This window comes from Saimiri boliviensis, chromosome 16, assembly GCF_048565385.1.
Source record: "Saimiri boliviensis isolate mSaiBol1 chromosome 16, mSaiBol1.pri, whole genome shotgun sequence".
Taxonomy (NCBI): domain Eukaryota; kingdom Metazoa; phylum Chordata; class Mammalia; order Primates; family Cebidae; genus Saimiri; species Saimiri boliviensis.
The window spans coordinates 11150008-11159014 of NC_133464.1; the positions used below are offsets into that span (position 1 = coordinate 11150008).

The 9007-nt window shown below is 40.6% G+C and overlaps 1 pseudogene; it reads left to right on the plus strand.

Moving 5' to 3' along the window:
* Positions 1-7835: 7835 nt before the first annotated feature.
* On the plus strand, positions 7836-8597 carry LOC120365766 (large ribosomal subunit protein eL29 pseudogene; annotated as a pseudogene).
* Positions 8598-9007: the final 410 nt, after the last annotated feature.

The following is a 9007-nucleotide window of genomic DNA, read 5'->3' on the forward strand; positions in this document are numbered from 1 at the left end:
TGGTAACTTGTTTTTTGTTGTTGTTGTGGTGGTTTGTTTTTTGAGACAGAGTCTTGCTATGCCTTGCCCAGGCTTGAGTGCAATGGCACAATCTCAGCTCACTGCAACCTCTGCCCCCTGGGCCCGAGTGATTCTCCTGCCTCAGCCTCCCGAGTAGCTGGGATTACAGGCATGCACCACTGGGCCCAGCTAATTTTTGTATTTTTAGTAGAGACAGGGTTTTACCATGTTGCCCAGGCTGTCCTGAACTCCTGACCACCTGAGATCCACTTGAGATCCACCTGCCTCAGCCTCCAGAAGTGTTGGGATTACAGGCGTAAGCCACTGCGCCTGGCTGGTAACTGTTTTAATTATAACATAAGGTGATCAGAAAGAAGAATTTCTTAATGTTTGCAAAGACTCCTGAGATAAAAATCATAACGACACACGGACAAATTAATTTAGTAGAAAAATCACTTCCCATCCTAAGCCAAAAATATGCCATTTAACAAACTTTAAATGAAACGGAGGACTTTCATAGGTGATTTTTAAACAATAAGCTCAAAGTTACTTCTAAACAATAATTTAAGATTCTCATCCCTTTCTCAAGCAATGAAATCACTTATTTAGTTAGGATAGGTACCACTTCTATGATATGGGTACATTAGACAACTCATAGGTACCACTTCTATGATATGGGTACATTAGACAAGTCATGCTTTTTAAAAAAATTATTTTATTTTATTTTTTTGAAGTAGAGTCTTGCTCTTTTGCCCAGGCTGGAGTGCAGTGGTGCAATCTTGGCTCACTGCAACCTCTGCTTCCCAGGTTCAAGAGATTCTCATGCCTCAGCCTCCTGAGTAGCTGGGATTATGGGTATGCACCACCACACCCAGCTAAATTTTGTATTTTCAGTAGAGACAGGGTTTCACCATGTTGGCTAGGCTTGTCTCAAACTCTTGGCCTCAAGTGATCTGCCTGTTTCGGCCTCCCAAAGTGCTGAGATTACAGGTGTGAGCCACCACACCCAGCCACAAGTGATGTTTTAATGCTTTAGTGACACACTAGAATATACTCCTAATTGGTAGCAGCAATGCTGGAGTTTAGTCATAGATAAGAGTGTATGCTGATGTGACAAGAAGAACGTATATGAACATGGTGACATTATAGGTATACATGGCGACTAAAGTAATAGCAGTGTTGGAATCATAGATATCTTCATAGTGGAAGAAGGTCTCTCCCCAAGACAGCCCTGGTAGTCCTTCAGTTTCGTTTGCCTTCATGAGAACATTTATTACTTTTATACACTGACATAGAACTGAACTCACATTTCACAATGTGGTAGGGGATTTCATGCCCTTTTATGTTTCTGCTGGATTTAGGGCAGTTACAATTCCCCCCACTGGGCAGCTGTGTTCTCTCAACACCAGATGAGTGGTCATACTGATGAGAGTTGAGATGTGGGGACCATGGACAGCAGAAAGTAAGTGTTCAGGGGAGAAAACAGAGTCATGGGTGGGGGAGGGAGAGTGTGTCCAGACAAGGGAGCAGCACTGGAGCCTGTGGAAGAACCTGGGAGAGGGAGGTCAGTGTGCTGGAGGAGCTACACGCCAGCACAAACCACCTTCGCTGTCAGCAGTACCTTGGACCATTCCTGATTTCCCTGACTCCTTAGAGGTGTCACCATTATGGCAAGACAGCTCAGGACATGCCTCTGTTTACTGAAGTGTGTGCAACAAGGCTGTGCTACTTAGGAGATTTATTAAAGATGCAGTGGCTTTATGGCAAGACAGCTCAGGACATGCCTCTGTTTACTGAAGTGTGTGCAACAAGGCTGTGCTACTTAGGAGATTTATTAAAGATGCAGTGGCTTTCACCTGATTAGTGAGCACTGTCAGCCTCAGAGGGTACCTTCAGAGCTAAGGAAGTACTGCCCTTCCAAAACTCTATCAGGGAAGAGATAGAGCAGAGTCAGAGAACTGACGGAACCAGGTAAGCAAGTACCACCAGGGCCTTTTTCCCCGGTCTTGACTGCGTGTCCACTCAGTAGGTGGGCTTCCTTCTTCCTTATTTCATGTACTTTCTGCACATGATGGGACACGTGTCCACTGAATCCTTGAGTTTTACGTCATGGTTTCACTAATGAAAGACTGTCCTTTTGTTTCTCCATAATCAATTCAAAAGTTTTTTTGGATTTAAATGCCAGAGAGGGGTTGATTTGGATTTCTGGGTCAGATGGTCAAAAATCCCCCCCCCCCAAAAATCCCATTGAACCAGCTTAGCTTAGAAAGCCAAGCCTGTATAAATCAACCGTGGCCAGGGATTTGGGGTCAGTGAGAGCATGGAGCTGCCGTTCCAACCATGGGGTGAGCAGGCAGCTTCTCAAAGGAGGGAGAAGCACTGGGAAGCGGTGTCCTAGATTTTTGGCTATAAGAATAGGATCATTCCATTTGGTCATGAAGTAGCAAGTTATTTTTTAAGTTAGGATTATTGCCACATGAATGGTCTCAATTTTATTTTCGCTAGATTCTCAGCCCCACCTTTTGTTTCTCGTGTTCTTACCAAAACTCGTAGTGCATAACAGGAGCTAAAAAGATATTTGCTAAATTGAATAAGACTTATTTTCATGTCAAATATGACATACACATATTGTTTACAATTTTCTGTTAAGAATTACAGAAATTAGTATTCTAAATTTTCTTTCAACATCTGTTACAAAAAGTCTTCTTCGTGAGGAGGCATATTCACTACCCTTTGTATTTGCTTTATATACACCCATGAAGTTTATAGATTAAGGAGGGCATCAGCCTACTTTCTTTTTGACATTAACAGTAAGGTGACCCACAGCTTGCAAAGTGGCTATTTTTTGTGTTCTTTCCTGCTAGGCTGGGTGGTGGCCCACACAGGGCACCAGTGTCACATGTCAGGGCTTAATGCCACGTTCTATGAAGTAGGCTTTAAACAGAAAGGAAAACCAAGGCAGAGTCATGAAGAAGAGAGATCATGAGTTCCCCCAGCCCCTTCCACCTGCTTTATCCAGAGAGAAATGTTCTCAAGTCTGCTGGATACACAACAGGGGTTGAATTTCAGCAGCGTCCCCTTTTTTTATGGGGCAAGAGTGGGGCATCAGGGGGAAACTCAGCCTTGGTTTGAAAACCAGGCAGTCTAGATATGGCTGCCAACGGAATATAGGCATTTTCTGAGGAAAGAAACTGCTGAGAACCTGGTGACTTTGGGGACCTGGGAGAATGAGGCCATCAGAACTAAGGGAAGATGAGATTGGGAAAGGCTCTTCCATGGGGAGAAGAGGATGCTTATGCTGCTTGCTTAAGCCAGCTCATCGTCAGGTCAATCAGAGTGGAACATCCTCGTCTTGCTGGGGGCTAGGGAAAATAAGGGAACAGGTGAAAAAAAGACTGCTTTTAAACTGAGGGATCGAGGTGCACTGGCTATTTTTCATTTACTCATCCAGGTCCACTTCTGTCCTTCTTCATTCTTCGCTGTGCTCCTAGAGAATGACCTTTATTATCAACGGGTTTCCTCTCCTCCCAGCTCCTAGTGAATGGGAGGCCCTGGCAGAGATGGGATGGAGATAAGACAGGAAGGCCAGGGTATTTATTTCTGTAGCTTCACCCTTCTTGGATATCTGTGGTTGACTGCATCCTCCCATCCCTTGTTGGTTGTCCCTCTTCTATTGTGACTGTGACTGCTCCCTCTGGCTTCAGCACATTCTCCCTGCCTTTGCTCCTTTGCTTGTGGTGATACCTGCTGCTCAAGGGGCTGACCCTGAAGGCAGCCGCTGGGCTACAGGTTACTGATGTGGGACCTTGGTGGCACATCGCCATGTCGGCTGCATCATGTGGCTTCTGCATCTGTACTCTACTTCCCCCATTGTCTTAAAAGTTTTTTCTGGATTAAAATTTCTTTGGTTCTAATCTTAACTTTTTGTTCATATTTAATGATCTAAACTTCTTCTATAAACCTAAACAAATAACATTTATTGAAGGTCATCTGTGGGTCTAATAGTATGTTAAACATTTCCTTAAATGGTGTCTTTTACTTTTTTCCACAATAACTTTATAAGATGTATAAGGAACCTCATGAGGAGGCTCAAAAAGACTGAACTTAAGACTCGTATCTTTTTGACTTGGATACCTGCACGCATAAACACTATGCCATGCCTCTTAAACCTTTCATGAAACAAGGCAAAAATAACTTACTTTAGTTAAAAACAAGGACATATCTAACTTGGCAGTTTGTCAGTACTTAGCATTGGAGGAAGAATGCTATGGGAAGTCAGCACCAAACAATCACATTAGAATCAGTGAACTTGAGCTATAGAATCTCATAAAACACTGTATTAGAGTGTTGCAACTCCAGCTTGAGGGTGTGGAATTTAGTGTACTCAATTCAGACTGTAAGAGTATAAGTTGGATTTGGATAGATATTGCAGAATCTTAATCACAAAAAGCTGTGTAAGAAGTTAGGTCTGCTAAGTTCTTTTTCTGTAAGAAGCTGCTCAGGAAATGGTTTACATTGAACATCCTGGAAGAAACTCTTAGCCATTGTACCTGGTATCATAAGCCCAGTTGATATTGCAAGCCCAATAAAGGTAATTCTACTTTCTTAGTTAAGGGATTAAACTGCATCCTTGAAAAGGTTTTCAAGTAAGAATAGAAATGATAAATAAATTTATAATTTGGTGGAAGTTGGATCCACATAGCTATTATAGTAAGTTCTCTAGCTAGTCTATTCTTTGCCTGTTTTTTCTTTCTCTGCTTTTAAATGTTGAAAGTAGTTAAGAGCGTGGGCTTCAAAGTAAGTCCTTAAACACCTTAGGTTGCCCAAGACCCTTTCAGGGGATCCTCAAGGTCAAGATTATTTTCATAATAATGTAAGTCGCTGTATGTTCTCCCCACCTGCTCCATGTTATTTGCATGTTAGGAGCCTACAGTTTTTTTTTTTTTTAAAAACAACTGACAGTTTTTTGCCAATCATAAAATTTTGGTTTTCTTTTTAAAAAATTATTATACTTTAAGTTCTGGGGTACATGTGCAGATCATGCAGAATTGTTGCATAGGTATACACATGCCATGGTGGTTTGCTGCATCCATACCCCCCGTCATCTACATTACGTTTTTCTCTTAATGTTATCCCTATCCAATACCCCCACCTCCTGCTATCCCTCCCCTAGCCCCCTCATCTCCCCAGGAGGCCCCAGTGTGTGATGCTCCCCTCTCTGTGTCCAGGTATTCTCATTGTTCAACACCCACTTATGAGTGAGAACATGTGGTGTTTGGTTTTCTGTTCTTGTGTCAGTTTGCTGAGAATGATGGTTTCCAGATTCATCCATATCCCTGCAAAGGACATGAACCCATCCTTTTTTATGGCTACATAGTATTCCATGGTGTATATGTGCCACGTTTTTAAAATCTAGTCTATCATTGATGGGCATTTGGGTTGGTTCCAAGTCCTTGCTATTGTAAACACTGCCACAATGAACATATATGTGCATGGGTCTTTGTAATAGAATGATTTATAATCCTGTGGGTATATACTCAGTAATTGGATATTTGGGTCAAATGGTATTACTATTTCTAAATCCTTGAGGGATTGCCACATTGTCTTCCACAATGGTTGAACTAATTTATACTCCCACCAACTGTGCAAAAGTGTTTCCATTTCTCCACATCCTCTTCAGTATCTGTTGTCTCCAGATTTTTTTTTTTTTTTTTTGAGATGGAGTCTTGCTCTGTCACCAGGCTAGAGTACAGTGGCATGATCTTGACTTGCCGTAACCTCCACCTCCCGGGTTCAAGCAATTCTCCTGCCTCAGCCTTCCAAGTAGCTGGTACTACAGGCATGCAGCACCACACCTGGCTAATTTTTGTATTTTTAGTAGAGACAGGATTTCACCATGTTGGCCAGGATGGTCTTGATCTCTTGACTTCATGATCTGCCCGCCTTGGCCCCCCAAAGTGCTGGGATTACAGGCGTGAGCCACTGCCCCAGCCTGTTGTCTCCAGATTTTTTAATGATCGCCATTCTAATTGGTGTGAGATGGCATCTCAATGTGGTTTTGATTTGCATTTTTCTAATGATCAGTGATGATGAGCTTTTTTTCATATGTTTGTGAGCTGCATAGATGTCTTCTTTTGAAAAGTGTCTGTTCATATCCTTCAGCCACTTTTTGATGAGGTTGTTTGTTTTTTCTTGTAAATTTGTTTAAGGTTCTGGATATTAGCCCTTTGTCAGATGGGTAGATTGCAACAACTTTTTTCCATTCTGTTAGTTACTGGTTAACTCTAACGATAGTTTCTTTTGCTGTGCAGAAGCTGTCGAGTTTAATTAGATCCCATTTGTCTATTTTGGCTTTTGTTGCCATTGCTTTTGGTGTTTTCATCAGGAAGTCCTTGCCTATGCCTATGTCCTGAATGGTATTGCCTAGGTTTTCTTCTAGGGTTTTTACAGTGTTAGATCTTATGTTTAAATCTTTAATCCATCTGCAGTTAATTTTAGTATAAGGTGTAAGGAAGGGGTCGAATTTCATCCTTCTGCATATGGCTAGCCAGTTTTCCCAACATCATTTATTAAATAAGGAATCCTTTCCCCATTTCTTGTTTTTGTCAGGTTTGTCAAAGATCAGATGGTTGTAGATGTGTGACATTACTTCTGAGGCCTCTGTTCTGTTCCATTGGTCTATGTCTCTGTTTTGGTACCAGTGCGATGCTGTTTTGGTTACTGTAGCCAACAAAACAAAACAAAACAAAACAAAACAAAACAAAATTTGGTTTTCAAGATAAAATTAGATACTCAAGTCTGTCACTGTGAGTTTGACAGTTTCTCAGCACTTACTGAGATTAGGGGTAATATTGACACTTTTTTGATATTTAGAAGTAAAATGCGTCCACATTTGGAAGAATTAATTAACTCAATGAACCAATATATTCCAAATGACCAATGTATGATGTTACAAAATCATACTATTTGATTGCAAGAAAGACCAATAAATTTTAATGTTACAGAGTACAAAAGGTTCATTAATATGATTTCAGATCATTGCAATTAACTTTTACGAAACTATCACTTGTAGAATTCTGGTGTAATATCAAAGAAGAATGGCCATAATTATTTGAAAAGGTTATTAAAAACACTCCTACCTTTTCCAAATACTTATTTCTATTAATCTGAATGCTCCTTATATACTTTAACCAAATCAACATATTACAATATACTGAATGCAGAAGCAGATATAAGAAACCTAGCAAAGTTATCCTTCAGAAATGAGGGAGAAATAAAGTATTTCCCAGACAAGCAAAACCTGAGGGAATTAATTATCACTAGATCAGCCTTACAAGAAATGCTTGAGGGAATACTATATTTGAAGTCAAAGATTATATCACTGTCATGAAAACATACAGAAGTATAAAGCTCACTGAAAAAGTAAATAAACAAAGGATAAAGAGAAGAAAAACCCTTATAATTCCAGAAAACCACAATGATAAACACAAAAATAAGAAGAAAGAAAAAAGGGATATACAAAACAATCAGAAAACAACAAAATGACAGGAGTAATTTCTCATCTATCAATACTAATCTTGAATGTAAATAAATTAAATCTTCCACTTAAAAGTCATAGACTGGGTAAACAGACTTAAAAAAATGACCCAATTATATACTAGCTACAAGAAACTCACTTCACCTATAAAGAAACCTATGGACTGCAAATAAAGGAATAAAAAAAGATATTTCAAAAACAAAAACAGAAACCAAAAGCAAGCAGGAGTAGCTATATTTACCTGAGATAATATACACTTTAAGTCAAAATGGTAAAAAGAGATAAAGAAGTTTATTATATAATGAAAAAAAGATCAATTCAGCAAGAAGATATAACAACTGTAAATATATATGTACCCAACACAAGAGCACCCAGATATATAAAGCAAATATTAGAACTAAAGGGAGAGCCAGACTATGATATAATAATAGTTGGGGACTTTAACATCCCACTATCAGCACTGGACATCAATAGATCATCCAGACAGAAAATCAATAAAGAAACATTGGATGCTCTCGTCCGGTTCTAGGCACTTCAGGAGCCATGGCTTAGGTGCAGATATGGCCAAGTCCAAGAACCACACTACACACAATCAGTCCCGAAAATGGCATAGAAATGGTATCAAGAAACCCTGATCACAAAGATACGAATCTCTTAAGGTCTTAAGGGGGTGGACCCCAAGTTCCTGAGGAACATGCGCTGGGCCAAGAAGCACGACAAGAAGGGCCTGAAGAAGACACAGGCCAACAATGGCAAGGCCATGAGTGCACGTGCCCAGGCTATCAGGGCCTTCGTAAAGTCCAAGGAAGTTAAGCCCAAGTTCCCAAAGGGTGTCAGCCCCAAGCTCAATTGACTTGCCTACATTGCCCACCCCAAGCTCAGGAAGCATGCTCATGCCCGCATTGCCAAGCAGCTCAGGCTCTGTCAGCCAAAGGCCAAGGCCAAGGCCAAGACCAAGGCCAAGACCAAGGATCAAACCAAGGCACAGGCTGCAGCTCCAGCTTCAGTTCCTGCTCAGGCTCCCAGAGGTACACAGGCCCCTACAAAAGCTTCAGAGTAGATATCTCTGTCTGCCAACGTGAGGACAGGAGGACTGGTACGACCCCCTAGGCTGCCATCTGCATGGGGCTGGGGTTCTCCTGTGCCATTTCTATAAATAAAAGTGAGGCAGGAAAAATAAAAATAAAAAAGAAACATTGGATTTAAACTGTACTGTAGACCAAATGGACCTAACAGACATTTACAGAACACTGCATTCAACAGCTGCAGAATACACATTCTTTTTATCAGCACATGGAACATTCTCCAGGACAGACCACGTATTAGGCCACAAAATAAGTCTCAATAAATTTACAAGGATTTAAATCATATTAATTTTTTTCTGAACACAATGGGATAAAACTAGAAATCAATAACGAAAACTTTTGAAACTTTACAAATACATGGAAATTAAACAACATGCTCCTTAGT